Source organism: Pleurodeles waltl, chromosome 1_2 (genome assembly GCF_031143425.1).
Source record: "Pleurodeles waltl isolate 20211129_DDA chromosome 1_2, aPleWal1.hap1.20221129, whole genome shotgun sequence".
NCBI lineage: Eukaryota > Metazoa > Chordata > Amphibia > Caudata > Salamandridae > Pleurodeles > Pleurodeles waltl.
Genome location: NC_090437.1, coordinates 1,268,011,837 through 1,268,026,943, shown reverse-complemented (window position 1 = coordinate 1,268,026,943; position 15,107 = coordinate 1,268,011,837).

The window sequence follows — 15,107 nt, the reverse complement described above, 5'->3', positions numbered from 1 at the left end:
TGGGGGTGCTCTGAGAGAGGCATCGAGGGAAAGGAAAGGGTTTTCCTTTCCCTCGATGTCTCTTTGAGCATTCCTGCTGCCCCGATCGCATCGGCCCACTAGACACCAGGGATTTCTCTGTTGAGTGCTTAGTGTAGGGGAGCGACCCCTTGGGCAAGGGTCGCTCCCCTTTGGGGGCAAATGTATTTTACGTCGTTTCTGCCCCCCCTGGTGGCAGATTGGCCCTATTTTTAGGCCGATCTGCCCCCAAGGGGGGCAGAAAGCCACTAGACACCAGGGATTTTATTGTTGATTTTTATTTTTTGTGTTGGGGGGCGGCCCCTTGGGCAAGGGTCGCCCCCAGGGGCCCTCATGTATTTTTGGGCAGTTCTGCCCCCCTTGGGGGCAGAGAGGCCTATTTTTTTTAGGCCTTTCTGCCCCCAAGGGGGGCAGAATCTCAATAGCGCCAGAAATAGTATGTATGTATGTGTGCTTTGTGTTGGGGGGTGGCCCCTTGGGCAAGGGTCGCTCCCCCCGGGGGCGCAATGTATTTATTGTCGTTTCTGCCCCCCTTGGGGGCAGATTGGCCCTATTTTTAGGCCGATCTGCCCCCAAGGGGGGCAGAAAGCCACTAGACACCAGGGATTTTATTGTTGATTTTTATTTTTTGTGTTGGGGGGTGGCCCCTTGGGCAAGGGTCGCCCCCAGGGGCCCTCATGTATTTTTGGGCAGTTCTGCCCCCGTTGGGGGCAGAGAGGCCTATTTTTTTTAGGCCTTTCTGCCCCCAAGGGGGGCAGAATCCCAATAGCGCCAGAAATAGTATGTATGTATGTGTGCTTTGTGTTGGGGGGTGGCCCCTTGGGCAAGGGTCGCTCCCCCCAGGGGCGCAATGTATTTATTGTCGTTTCTGCCCCCCTTGGGGGCAGATTGGCCCTATTTTTACGCCGATCTGCACCCAAGGGGGGCAGAAAGCCACTAGACACCAGGGATTTTATTGCTGGTTTTTATTTTTTGTGTTGGGGGGCGGCCCCTTGGGCAAGGGTCGCCCCCAGGGGCCCACATGTATTTTTGGGCAGTTCTGCCCCCCTTGGGGGCAGATATGCCTATTTTTTAGGCCTTTCTGTCCCCAAGGGGGGCAGAATCCCCATAGCGCCAGGGATACTATATGTGTGTGTGTGTGTGCTTTGTGTGGGGGTGTGGCCCCTTGGGCAAGGGTCGCCCCCCCCCAAAGGGTGCAATGTAATCTGGGCGATTTCTGCCCCCTCCCCTTGGGGGTAGATTGGCCTATTTTTTTTTAGGCCCATCTTCCCCCAAGCAGAGAAGACTAGACACAAGGGAAAATGAAAAAATGGTTAGTGGCGGAGTGTTTGTCAACTGGCGAAGTATTTGCTTTTATGATAATAACAGTTTTTCTCCTTTTTGTTCTAGTTCAAAGCTTTTGCTGACTTTGCTGTGGCTTGTTGCAGTTTTGGCAGTAGTTGTCCTGCCGTTTGCGTAGTTGCATGTTTTAGGTAAGTAAATAAATGTACTCCAAGTGAGTATTGTTGCAATGCATGAATGACATGTTTGTAGGTGGTGTACTGAATGCAGGATTGTGTGTGAAATTGTCCTTAGAGTTATGCACAATGATTATTGTGTTGTCTTATGTCTAATTTGCTTTTTTTTTTCTCTTTTTAGTGGGATATCGTTGGTGATTGCTGTGGCTGTGCAGAGTAGTTGCTGGTGAGTCAAGCTTTTTCAGGCAAGTGAGCAGTATAGTTTTTGAGTTTATAATTCTTAGTGATAAACCTATACTTTGTTACTTATCTTACACAGTGCTGGTTGTTGGTGGTGTATTTGTCCAGTTAATTTTTGTAGGAAGGATCATGGCCAGCCGTAGGATGACCGCTCAGCAGGTTGTTAGTGTGCTTTTTGAGTCATCTTCTGACCATGAATATGAGACTGACTCTGCATCTGAGGCAGAGGAGGAAGTGCAGGATTCTGGAAGTGAATTTTCTGTCAGAGATGAATCATCTGATGATGAAGCCACTCTCAGTGCTGATGAAGGGCCTGTTTTAGAGGAGGACAGTGATGTGCCAATGGTGCAGGAGCCAGCGGCTGAATGGCTTCCCATTGGAAGACCTGACGCATGTGTTGCACCAAACATGGAGCAGCCACACTTGCCTGCGTTTACTGGTTTAACAGGGTGTCGAGTTAATACGGAAAACTTTTTGCCCGTCAACTTTTTTGAGTTGTTTATGGACGATATATTTTTGGAAGAGATTGTTGAGCAGACTAATTTGTATGCAGAGCAGTTTTTGAGGGACAACGCTGCCAGACTTAGGCCACACTCTAGAGCTAGCCGGTGGATTCCCACAAATCTGGAAGAGTTGAAAAAGTTCTTGGGTTTAACTTTTTTGATGGGGCTGATAAGGAAGCCGTCGCTGTCTTCATATTGGTCTACTAGTCCCTTGATGGCAACTGCTATATTTCCTGACATCATGAGTCGTAACCGGTATGAGCTTCTTCTTCGGATGTTGCATTTTGTAGATAATGCTTTAGCCTTGCCACAAGATCATCCTGATTCTGACCGTCTTTTTAAGATTAGACCTGTCCTTGATCATTTGGTAGATCGGTTTTCAGAGATCTATGTTCCAGGGAAAGAAATATCTGTAGATGAGTCTTTGGTCCTGTTCAAGGGTCGTTTGGTTTTTAGGCAGTACATTCCTAGCAAGAGGGCACGGTATGGAATTAAATTGTATATGCTGTCAGAAAGTAGTACAGGATATGTTTATAATTTCCGGGTCTACACTGGTAGGGATTCCAATATTGACCCCCCTGGTTGTCCTCCCACTTTTGGAGTTAGTGAGAAAATTGTGTGGGAACTTGGTAGACGACTGTTTAACAAAGGTCACCATTTATATGTAGATAACTTCTACACTGGAGTTCGGTTGTTCAAGGAGTTGTTCAGAGTGGACACTGTTGCTTGTGGCACAATCCGCTCTAATTGGAAAGGCTATCCAAAAGAGCTTGTCTGTAAAAAACTTGAGAAGGGACAGTGCAGTGCCTTGCGGAATGATGAGCTGCTAGCTCTGAAATTTGTAGACAAGAGGGATGTATACATGCTAAGCACCATCCATGATGAGAGTACTTCACCTGTGGCTGTTTGGGGTCAGGTTGCCGAAGTGCGCAAACCTGTGTGCATCTTAGACTATAATAAGCACATGGGTGGTGTTGATAGAGTAGATCAGAGGTTAGAACCTTACACTGCTGCTCGTAAGTCTTATGTGTGGTATAAGAAATTAGCGCTTCACTTGTTCCACTTGGCAACTTTTAATGCTTTTGTTGTGTTTAAGGATAGTTCTCCAGAGTCAAGGATGACATTTGTGAAATTTCAGGAGTCTATCATAGCTAGCCTTGTTGTGCTGGAACAGGCAAGAGTTCCTAGAGAAGCAGTGGTGGAGGATGTGGCTAGATTGAAAGATCGTCACTTTGCTGAGCACATTCCTCCCACGGCCAAAAAAAACTTTCCTGCTAAGAGATGTAGAGTCTGTGCTCGAAGAGGTATCAGGAAGGAGACTAGGATGTACTGCCCTGATTGTCCTTCAAAGCCTGGGCTGTGTGTGGGTTGCTGTTTCAGGAGCTACCACACACAGAAGAATTATTGGGAAATTCCGTGAGCGTAAACTGGTGTTTTATATTTTTATATGTTCGGTTTCACGGTTGGCATTAGTCATGTATTCAGTTAGAGCTTTTGTGTTTGTAGTTTTGTACTAATTTATGATTAGTGGTTTCTTTGTTGTTTAAAAACAAAAAAAAGGGGATGGCATGTGTAGAGTGGCGCTTGGCTGGCGGCGTGGGTGGGGTGGCGCTTGGCTTGGGGTGTGTGTGGGGTGGCGCTTGGCTGGCGGTGTGTGTGGGGTGGCGCTTGGGTGGCGGTGTGTGTGGGGTGGCGCTTGGCTGGTGGTGTGGGTGGGGTGGCGCATGGCTGGCAGTGCCGGCCAAACGCCAGTCCACACACTCATCAGCTGGTGTGATTGCTGTATCAGGCATGTGGGCGTATGAAAGTGATGGGCCCTTGACTGGCGCTGTCTGTGGATGCGAGTCTTGTAATGTGCTGGGCCCGTGGCTGGCGGCGTGAATGGTCTAGTGCATGTCATGTATGAAAGGTGTGTGAATGGACTGTAAAGCGGTTGGTGCCTTGTCGTGGCTTTACAGCTCATGAGCTGTGAGTCATTGGTTCAGTTTTTTGGCCTTTCAGTTATTACCAGTGCATTTCACTTTTGTGAAATCTCTTGTTAATAAAATTTGATCTACTGAACCATCACTCTGCCTCGTGCCAAATCCAACCAGTATGTGTGGTACAAATGACAAAACCTGCTCCGCTGTAATCAGGCTTCGCAGCACACTTGAGACACGCTAGGTGCCTCGGGTGGGACCCCAATGATGAAGCATGCCACCAACTTGGTTGGTGGGTGAGGGGTCTTCTTCACATAACCTAAGTGTTTTTCTTTTCACAATTTTAGTGTTTGGCACATCACGGACGTATGTGCACACATCAAAGTGATATATTCCAAAAATACCTGTGTTTGGGGGGGAGGGCCCACCTATGTTTTTGGTCCTGGGTGCGGCCGTCATGTAGGGAAACCTACAAAACCCAGAAACTTTTTAAAACTAGACACCCCAAGGAGTCTAGGGAGGTGTGGCTTGTGTGGCTCCCCCAACATTTTCTTACCCAGACTCCTCTGTAAACCTCAAAATTTGCATAAAAAAGCATATTTTCCTGATTTTTCTTAGTAGGATCACCGCTCCAGCACAAAATTCCTACTCCCCAGTTTTCCCCTCAGTCTCCCAAGTAAAATGACACCTCACTTATGTGGGTCCCCAAAGCAGAGTCCGTCTAAAGATGTATAAAAGAATATGCCCTTATAAATTTGCTGTGCTATCCCTTCTATCCCTTCAGGTTTTGGGCCTTATTCTGTTGCAGGCACCTGGCCCACCCACACAAGTGAGGTATCATTTTTATCGGGAGACTTGGGGGAACGCTGGGTGGAAGGAAATTTGTGGCTCCTATCAGATTCCAGAACTTTCTGCCACAGAAATGTGAGGAAGATGTGTTTTTTTAGCCAAATTTTGAGGTTTTGCAAAGGATTCTGGGTAACAGAACCTGGTCCGAGCCCCGCAAGTCACCCCTCCTTGGATTCCCCTAGGTCTCTAGTTTTTAGAAATGCACAGGATTGGTAGGTTTCCCTAGGTGCCGTCTGAGCTACAGGCCAAAATCCACAGGTAGGCACTGTTTTCTTTCAAAAAATGGGATGTGTCCACGTTGCGCTTTGGGGTGTTTCCTGTCGCGGGCGCTAGACCTACCCACGCAAGTGAGGTATCATTTTTATCGGGAGACTTGGGGGAACGCTGGGTGGAAGGAAATTTGTGGCTCCTCTCAGATTCCAGAACTTTCTGCCACAGAAATGTGAGGAACATGTGTTTTTTTAGCCAAATTTTGAGGTTTGCAAAGGATTCTGGGTAACAGAACCTGGTCCGAGCCCCGCAAGTCACCCATCCTTGGATTCCCCTAGGTCTCTAGTTTTCAGAAATGCACAGGTTTGGTAGGTTTCCCTAGGTGCCGGGTGAGCTACAGGCCAAAATCCACAGGTAGGCACTGTTTTCTCCCAAAATTTTGGATATGTCCACGTTGTGCTTTGGGGTGTTTCCTGTCGCAGGCGCTAGACCTACCCACGCAAGTGAGGTATCATTTTTATCGGGAGACTTGGGGGAACGCTGGGTGGAAGGAGATTTGTAGCTCATCTCAGATTCCAGAACTTTCTGCCACAGAAATGTGAGGAACATGTGTTTTTTTAGCCACATTTTGAGGTTTGCAAAGGATTCTGGGTAACAGAACCTGGTCCGAGCCCCGCAAGTCACCCCTCCTTGGATTCCCCTAGGTCTCTAGTTTTCAGAAATGCACAGGTTTGGTAGGTTTCCCTAGGTGCCGGCTGAGCTAGAGGCCAAAATCTACAGATAGGCACTTCGCAAAAAACACCTCTGTTTTTTTCCAAAATTTAGGATGTGTCCACGTTGCGCTTTGGGGTGTTTCCTGTCGCCGGCGCTAGGCCTACCCACACAAGTGAGGTATCATTTTTATCGGGAGACTTGGGGGAACGCTGGGTGGAAGGAGATTTAGCTCCTCTCAGATTCCAGAACTTTCGGCCACAGAAATGTGAGGAACATGTGTTTTTTTAGCCAAATTTTGAGGTTTGCAAAGGATTCTGGGTAACAGAACCTGGTCCGAGCCCCGCAAGTCACCCCTCCTTGGATTCCCCTAGGTCTCTAGTTTTCAGAAATGCACAGGTTTGGTAGGTTTCCCTAGGTGCCGGCTGAGCTAGAGGCCAAAATCTACAGGTAGGCACTTTGCAAAAAACACCTCTGTTTTTTTCCAAAATTTAGGATGTGTCCACGTTGCGCTTTGGGGTGTTTCCTGTCGCCGGCGCTAGGCCTACCCACGCAAGTGAGGTATCATTTTTATCGGGAGACTTGGGGGAACGCTGGGTGGAAGGAGATTTGTAGCTCCTCTCAGATTCCAGAACTTTCTGCCACAGAAATGTGAGGAACATGTGTTTTTTTAGCCAAATTTTGAGGTTTGCAAAGGATTCTGGGTAACAGAACCTGGTCCGAGCCCCGCAAGTCACCCCTCCTTGGATTCCCCTAGGTCTCTAGTTTTCAGAAATGCACAGGTTTGGTAGGTTTCCCTAGGTGCCGGCTGAGCTACAGGCCAAAATCTACAGGTAGGCACTTCGCAAAAAACACCTCTGTTTTTTTCCAAAATTTAGGATGTGTCCACGTTGCGCTTTGGGGTGTTTCCTGTTGCCGGCGCTAGGCCTACCCACACAAGTGAGGTATCATTTTTATCGGGAGACTTGGGGGAACGCTGGGTGGAAGGAGATTTGTAGCTCCTCTCAGATTCCAGAACTTTCTGCCACAGAAATGTGAGGAATATGTGTTTTTTTAGCCAAATTTTGAGGTTTGCAAAGGATTCTGGGTAACAGAACCTGGTCCGAGCCCCGCAAGTCACCCCTCTTTGGATTCCCCTAGGTCTCTAGTTTTCAGAAATGCACAGGTTTTGTAGGTTTCCCTAGGTGCCGGCTGAGCTAGAGGCCAAAATCTACAGGTAGGCACTTCGCAAAAAACACCTCCGTTTTTTTCCAAAATTTAGGATGTGTCCACGTTGCGCTTTGGGGTGTTTCCTGTCGCCGGCGCTAGGCCTACCCACGCAAGTGAGGTATAATTTTTATCGGGAGACTTGGGGGAACGCTGGGTGGAAGGAAATTTGTAGCTCCTCTCAGATTCCAGAACTTTCTGCCACAGAAATGTGAGGAACATGTGTTTTTTTAGCCAAATTTTGAGGTTTGCAAAGGATTCTGGGTAACAGAACCTGGTCCGAGGCCCGCAAGTCACCCCTCCTTGGATTCCCCTAGGTCTCTAGTTTTCAGAAATGCACAGGTTTGGTAGGTTTCCCTAGGAGCCGGCTGAGCTACAGGCCAAAATCTACAGGTAGGCACTTCGCAAAAAACACTTCTGTTTTTTTCCAAAATTTAGGATGTGTCCACGTTGCGCTTTGGGGTGTTTCCTGTCGCCGGCGCTAGGCCTACCCACGCAAGTGAGGTATCATTTTTATCGGGAGACTTGGGGGAACGCTGGGTGGAAGGAAATTTGTAGCTCCTCTCAGATTCCAGAACTTTCTGCCACAAAAATGTGAGGAACATGTGTTTTTTTAGCCAAATTTTGAGGTTTACATAGGATTCTGGGTAACAGAACCTGGTCCGAGCCCCGCAAGTCACCCCTCTTTGGATTCCCCTAGGTCTCTAGTTTTCAGAAATGCACAGGTGTGGTAGGTTTCCCTAGGTGCCGGCTGAGTTAGAGGCCAAAATCTACAGGTAGGCACTTCACAAAAAACACCTCTGTTTTTTTCCAAAATTTAGGATGTGTCCACGTTGCGCTTTGGGGTGTTTCCTGTCGCCGGCGCTAGGCCTACCCACGCAAGTGAGGTATCATTTTTATCGGGAGACTTGGGGGAACGCTGGGTGGAAGGAAATTTGTAGCTCCTCTCAGATTCCAGAACTTTCTGCCACAAAAATGTGAGGAACATGTGTTTTTTTAGCCAAATTTTGAGGTTTGCAAAGGATTCTGGGTAACAGAACCTGGTCCGAGCCCCGCAAGTCACCCCTCTTTGGATTCCCCTAGGTCTCTAGTTTTCAGAAATGCACAGGTGTGGTAGGTTTCCCTAGGTGCCGGCTGAGCTAGAGGCCAAAATCTACAGGTAGGCACTTCGCAAAAAACACCTCTGTTTTTTTCCAAAATTTAGGATGTGTCCATGTTGCGCTTTGGGGTGTTTCCTGTCGCCGGCGCTAGGCCTACTCACGCAAGTGAGGTATCATTTTTATCGGGAGACTTGGGGGAACGCTGGGTGGAAGGAAATTTGTAGCTCCTCTCAGCATCCAGAACTTTCTGCCACAGAAATGTGAGGAACATGTGTTTTTTTAGCCAAATTTTGAGGTTTGCAAAGGATTCTGGGTAACAGAACCTGGTCCGAGCCCCGCAAGTCACCCCTCCTTGGATTCCCCTAGGTCTCTAGTTTTCAGAAATGCACAGGTTTGGTAGGTTTCCCTAGGTGCCGGCTGAGCTACAGGCCAAAATCTACAGGTAGGCACTTCGCAAAAAACACCTCTGTTTTTTTCCAAAATTTAGGATGTGTCCATGTTGCGCTTTGGGGTGTTTCCTGTTGCCGGCGCTAGGCCTACCCACGCAAGTGAGGTATCATTTTTATCGGGAGACTTGGGGGAACGCTGGGTGGAAGGAAATTTGTAGCTCCTCTCAGATTCCAGAACTTTCTGCCACAGAAATGGGAGGAACATGTGTTTTTTTAGCCAAATTTTGAGGTTTGCAAAGGATTCTGGGTAACAGAACCTGGTCCGAGCCCCGCAAGTCACCCCTCCTTGGATTCCCCTAGGTCTCTAGTTTTCAGAAATGCACAGGTTTGGTAGGTTTCCCTAGGTGCCGGCTGAGCTAGAGGCCAAAATCTACAGGTAGGCACTTCACAAAAAACACCTCTGTTTTTTTCCAAAATTTAGGATGTGTCCACGTTGCGCTTTGGGGTGTTTCCTGTCGCCGGCGCTAGGCCTACCCACGCAAGTGAGGTATCATTTTTATCGGGAGACTTGGGGGAACGCTGGGTGGAAGGAAATTTGTAGCTCCTCTCAGATTCCAGAACTTTCTGCCACAGAAAAGTGAGGAACATGTGTTTTTTGAGCCAAATTTTGAGGTTTGCAAAGGATTCTGGGTAACAGAACCTGGTCCGAGCCCCGCAAGTCACCCCTCCTTGGATTCCCCTAGGTCTCTAGTTTTCAGAAATGCACAGGTTTGGTAGGTTTCCCTAGGTACCGGCTGAGCTACAGGCCAAAATCTACAGGTAGGCACTTCGCAAAAAACACCTCTGTTTTTTTCCAAAATTTAGGATGTGTCCACGTTGCGCTTTGGGGTGTTTCCTGTCGCCGGCGCTAGGCCTACCCACGCAAGTGAGGTATCATTTTTATCGGGAGACTTGGGGGAACGCTGGGTGGAAGGAAATTTGTAGCTCCTCTCAGATTCCAGAACTTTCTGCCACAAAAATGTGAGGAACATGTGTTTTTTTAGCCAAATATTGAGGTTTGCAAAGGATTCTGGGTAACAGAACCTGGTCCGAGCCCCGCAAGTCACCCCTCTTTGGATTCCCCTAGGTCTCTAGTTTTCAGAAATGTACAGGTGTGGTAGGTTTCCCTAGGTGCCGGCTGAGCTAGAGGCCAAAATCTACAGGTAGGCACTTCGCAAAAAACACCTCTGTTTTTTTCCAAAATTTAGGATGTGTCCACGTTGCGCTTTGGGGTGTTTCCTGTCGCCGGCGCTAGGCCTACCCACGCAAGTGAGGTATCATTTTTATCGGGAGACTTGGGGGAACGCTGGGTGGAAGGAAATTTGTAGCTCCTCTCAGATTCCAGAACTTTCTGCCACAAAAATGTGAGGAACATGTGTTTTTTTAGCCAAATTTTGAGGTTTGCAAAGGATTCTGGGTAACAGAACCTGGTCCGAGCCCCGCAAGTCACCCCTCTTTGGATTCCCCTAGGTCTCTAGTTTTCAGAAATGCACAGGTGTGGTAGGTTTCCCTAGGTGCCGGCTGAGCTAGAGGCCAAAATATACAGGTAGGCACTTCGCAAAAAACACCTCTGTTTTTTTCCAAAATTTAGGATGTGTCCACGTTGCGCTTTGGGGTGTTTCCTGTCGCCGGCGCTAGGCCTACCCACGCAAGTGAGGTATCATTTTTATCGAGAGACTTGGGGGAACGCTGGGTGGAAGGAAATTTGTAGCTCCTCTCAGATTCCAGAACTTTCTGCCACAGAAATGTGAGGAACATGTGTTTTTTTAGCCAAATGTTGAGGTTTGCAAAGGATTCTGGGTAACAGAACCTGGTCCGAGCCCCGCAAGTCACCCCTCCTTGGATTCCCCTAGGTCTCTAGTTTTCAGAAATGCACAGGTTTGGTAGGTTTCCCTAGGTGCCGGCTGAGCTAGAGGCCAAAATCTACAGGTAGGCACTTCGCAAAAAACACCTCTGTTTTTTTCCAAAATTTAGGATGTGTCCACGTTGCGCTTTGGGGTGTTTCCTGTTGCCGGCGCTAGGCCTACCCACGCAAGTGAGGTATCATTCTTATCGGGAGACTTGGGGGAACGCTGGGTGGAAGGAAATTTGTAGCTCCTCTCAGATTCCAGAACTTTCTGCCACAGAAATGTGAGGAACATGTGTTTTTTTAGCCAAATTTTGAGGTTTGCAAAGGATTCTGGGTAACAGAACCTGGTCCGAGCCCCGCAAGTCACCCCTCCTTGGATTCCCCTAGGTCTCTAGTTTTCAGAAATGCACAGGTTTGGTAGGTTTCCCGAGGTGCCGGCTGAGCTAGAGGCCAAAATCTACAGGTAGGCACTTCGCAAAAAACACCTCTGTTTTTTTCCAAAATTTAGGATGTGTCCACGTTGCGCTTTGGGGTGTTTCCTGTCGCCGGCGCTAGGCCTACCCACGCAAGTGAGGTATCATTTTTATCGGGAGACTTGGGGGAACGCTGGGTGGAAGGAAATTTGTAGCTCCTCTCAGATTCCAGAACTTTCTGCCACAGAAATGTGAGGAACATGTGTTTTTTTAGCCAAATTTTGAGGTTTGCAAAGGATTCTGGGTAACAGAACCTGGTCCGAGCCCCGCAAGTCACCCCTCCTTGGATTCCCCTAGGTCTCTAGTTTTCAGAAATGCACAGGTTTGGTAGGTTTCCCTAGGTGCCGGCTGAGCTACAGGCCAAAATCTACAGGTAGGCACTTCGCAAAAAACACTTCTGTTTTTTTCCAAAATTTAGGATGTGTCCACGTTGCGCTTTGGGGTGTTTCCTGTCGCCGGCGCTAGGCCTACCCACGCAAGTGAGGTATCATTTTTATCGGGAGACTTGGGGGAACGCTGGGTGGAAGGAAATTTGTAGCTCCTCTCAGATTCCAGAACTTTCTGCCACAAAAATGTGAGGAACATGTGTTTTTTTAGCCAAATTTTGAGGTTTACATAGGATTCTGGGTAACAGAACCTGGTCCGAGCCCCGCAAGTCACCCCTCTTTGGATTCCCCTAGGTCTCTAGTTTTCAGAAATGCACAGGTGTGGTAGGTTTCCCTAGGTGCCGGCTGAGTTAGAGGCCAAAATCTACAGGTAGGCACTTCACAAAAAACACCTCTGTTTTTTTCCAAAATTTAGGATGTGTCCACGTTGCGCTTTGGGGTGTTTCCTGTCGCCGGCGCTAGGCCTACCCACGCAAGTGAGGTATCATTTTTATCGGGAGACTTGGGGGAACGCTGGGTGGAAGGAAATTTGTAGCTCCTCTCAGATTCCAGAACTTTCTGCCACAAAAATGTGAGGAACATGTGTTTTTTTAGCCAAATTTTGAGGTTTGCAAAGGATTCTGGGTAACAGAACCTGGTCCGAGCCCCGCAAGTCACCCCTCTTTGGATTCCCCTAGGTCTCTAGTTTTCAGAAATGCACAGGTGTGGTAGGTTTCCCTAGGTGCCGGCTGAGCTAGAGGCCAAAATCTACAGGTAGGCACTTCGCAAAAAACACCTCTGTTTTTTTCCAAAATTTAGGATGTGTCCATGTTGCGCTTTGGGGTGTTTCCTGTCGCCGGCGCTACGCCTACTCACGCAAGTGAGGTATCATTTTTATCGGGAGACTTGGGGGAACGCTGGGTGGAAGGAAATTTGTAGCTCCTCTCAGCATCCAGAACTTTCTGCCACAGAAATGTGAGGAACATGTGTTTTTTTAGCCAAATTTTGAGGTTTGCAAAGGATTCTGGGTAACAGAACCTGGTCCGAGCCCCGCAAGTCACCCCTCCTTGGATTCCCCTAGGTCTCTAGTTTTCAGAAATGCACAGGTTTGGTAGGTTTCCCTAGGTGCCGGCTGAGCTACAGGCCAAAATCTACAGGTAGGCACTTCGCAAAAAACACCTCTGTTTTTTTCCAAAATTTAGGATGTGTCCATGTTGCGCTTTGGGGTGTTTCCTGTTGCCGGCGCTAGGCCTACCCACGCAAGTGAGGTATCATTTTCATCGGGAGACTTGGGGGAACGCTGGGTGGAAGGAAATTTGTAGCTCCTCTCAGATTCCAGAACTTTCTGCCACAGAAATGGGAGGAACATGTGCTTTTTTAGCCAAATTTTGAGGTTTGCAAAGGATTCTGGGTAACAGAACCTGGTCCGAGCCCCGCAAGTCACCCCTCCTTGGATTCCCCTAGGTCTCTAGTTTTCAGAAATGCACAGGTTTGGTAGGTTTCCCTAGGTGCCGGCTGAGCTAGAGGCCAAAATCTACAGGTAGGCACTTCGCAAAAAACACCTCTGTTTTTTTCCAAAATTTAGGATGTGTCCACGTTGCGCTTTGGGGTGTTTCCTGTCGCCGGCGCTAGGCCTACCCACGCAAGTGAGGTATCATTTTTATCGGGAGACTTGGGGGAACGCTGGGTGGAAGGAAATTTGTAGCTCCTCTCAGATTCCAGAACTTTCTGCCACAGAAAAGTGAGGAACATGTGTTTTTTTAGCCAAATTTTGAGGTTTGCAAAGGATTCTGGGTAACAGAACCTGGTCCGAGCCCCGCAAGTCACCCCTCCTTGGATTCCCCTAGGTCTCTAGTTTTCAGAAATGCACAGGTTTGGTAGGTTTCCCTAGGTACCGGCTGAGCTACAGGCCAAAATCTACAGGTAGGCACTTCGCAAAAAACACCTCTGTTTTTTTCCAAAATTTAGGATTTGTCCACGTTGCGCTTTGGGGTGTTTCCTGTCGCCGGCGCTAGGCCTACCCACGCAAGTGAGGTATCATTTTTATCGGGAGACTTGGGGGAACGCTGGGTGGAAGGAAATTTGTAGCTCCTCTCAGATTCCAGAACTTTCTGCCACAAAAATGTGAGGAACATGTGTTTTTTTAGCCAAATTTTGAGGTTTGCAAAGGATTCTGGGTAACAGAACCTGGTCCGAGCCCCACAAGTCACCCCTCCTTGGATTCCCCTAGGTCTCTAGTTTTCAGAAATGCACAGGTTTGGTAGGTTTCCCTAGGTGCCGGCTGAGCTAGAGGCCAAAATCTACAGGTAGGCACTTCGCAAAAAACACCTCTGTTTTTTTCCAAAATTTAGGATCTGTCCACGTTGCGCTTTGGGGTGTTTCCTGTCGCTGGCGCTAGGCCTACCCACGCAAGTGAGGTATCATTTTTATCGGGAGACTTGGGGGAACGCTGGGTGGAAGGAAATTTGTAGCTCCTCTCAGATTCCAGAACTTTCTGCCACAAAAATGTGAGGAACATGTGTTTTTTTAGCCAAATATTGAGGTTTGCAAAGGATTCTGGGTAACAGAACCTGGTCCGAGCCCCGCAAGTCACCCCTCCTTGGATTCCCCTAGGTCTCTAGTTTTCAGAAATGCACAGGTGTGGTAGGTTTCCCTAGGTGCCGGCTGAGCTAGAGGCCAAAATCTACAGGTAGGCACTTCGCAAAAAACACCTCTGTTTTTTTCCAAAATTTAGGATGTGTCCACGTTGCGCTTTGGGGTGTTTCCTGTCGCCGGCGCTAGGCCTACCCACGCAAGTGAGGTATCATTTTTATCGGGAGACTTGGGGGAACGCTGGGTGGAAGGAAATTTGTAGCTCCTCTCAGATTCCAGAACTTTCTGCCACAAAAATGTGAGGAACATGTGTTTTTTTAGCCAAATTTTGAGGTTTGCAAAGGATTCTGGGTAACAGAACCTGGTCCGAGCCCCGCAAGTCACCCCTCTTTGGATTCCCCTAGGTCTCTAGTTTTCAGAAATGCACAGGTGTGGTAGGTTTCCCTAGGTGCCGGCTGAGCTAGAGGCCAAAATATACAGGTAGGCACTTCGCAAAAAACACCTCTGTTTTTTTCCAAAATTTAGGATGTGTCCACGTTGCGCTTTGGGGTGTTTCCTGTCGCCGGCGCTAGGCCTACCCACGCAAGTGAGGTATCATTTTTATCGAGAGACTTGGGGGAACGCTGGGTGGAAGGAAATTTGTAGCTCCTCTCAGATTCCAGAACTTTCTGCCACAGAAATGTGAGGAACATGTGTTTTTTTAGCCAAATTTTGAGGTTTGCAAAGGATTCTGGGTAACAGAACCTGGTCCGAGCCCCGCAAGTCACCCCTCCTTGGATTCCCCTAGGTCTCTAGTTTTCAGAAATGCACAGGTTTGGTAGGTTTCCCTAGGTGCCGGCTGAGCTAGAGGCCAAAATCTACAGGTAGGCACTTCGCAAAAAACACCTCTGTTTTTTTCCAAAATTTAGGATGTGTCCACGTTGCGCTTTGGGGTGTTTCCTGTTGCCGGCGCTAGGCCTACCCACGCAAGTGAGGTATCATTCTTATCGGGAGACTTGGGGGAACGCTGGGTGGAAGGAAATTTGTAGCTCCTCTCAGATTCCAGAACTTTCTGCCACAGAAATGTGAGGAACATGTGTTTTTTTAGCCAAATTTTGAGGTTTGCAAAGGATTCTGGGTAACAGAACCTGGTCCGAGCCCCGCAAGTCACCCCTCCTTGGATTCCCCTAGGTCTCTAGTTTTCAGAA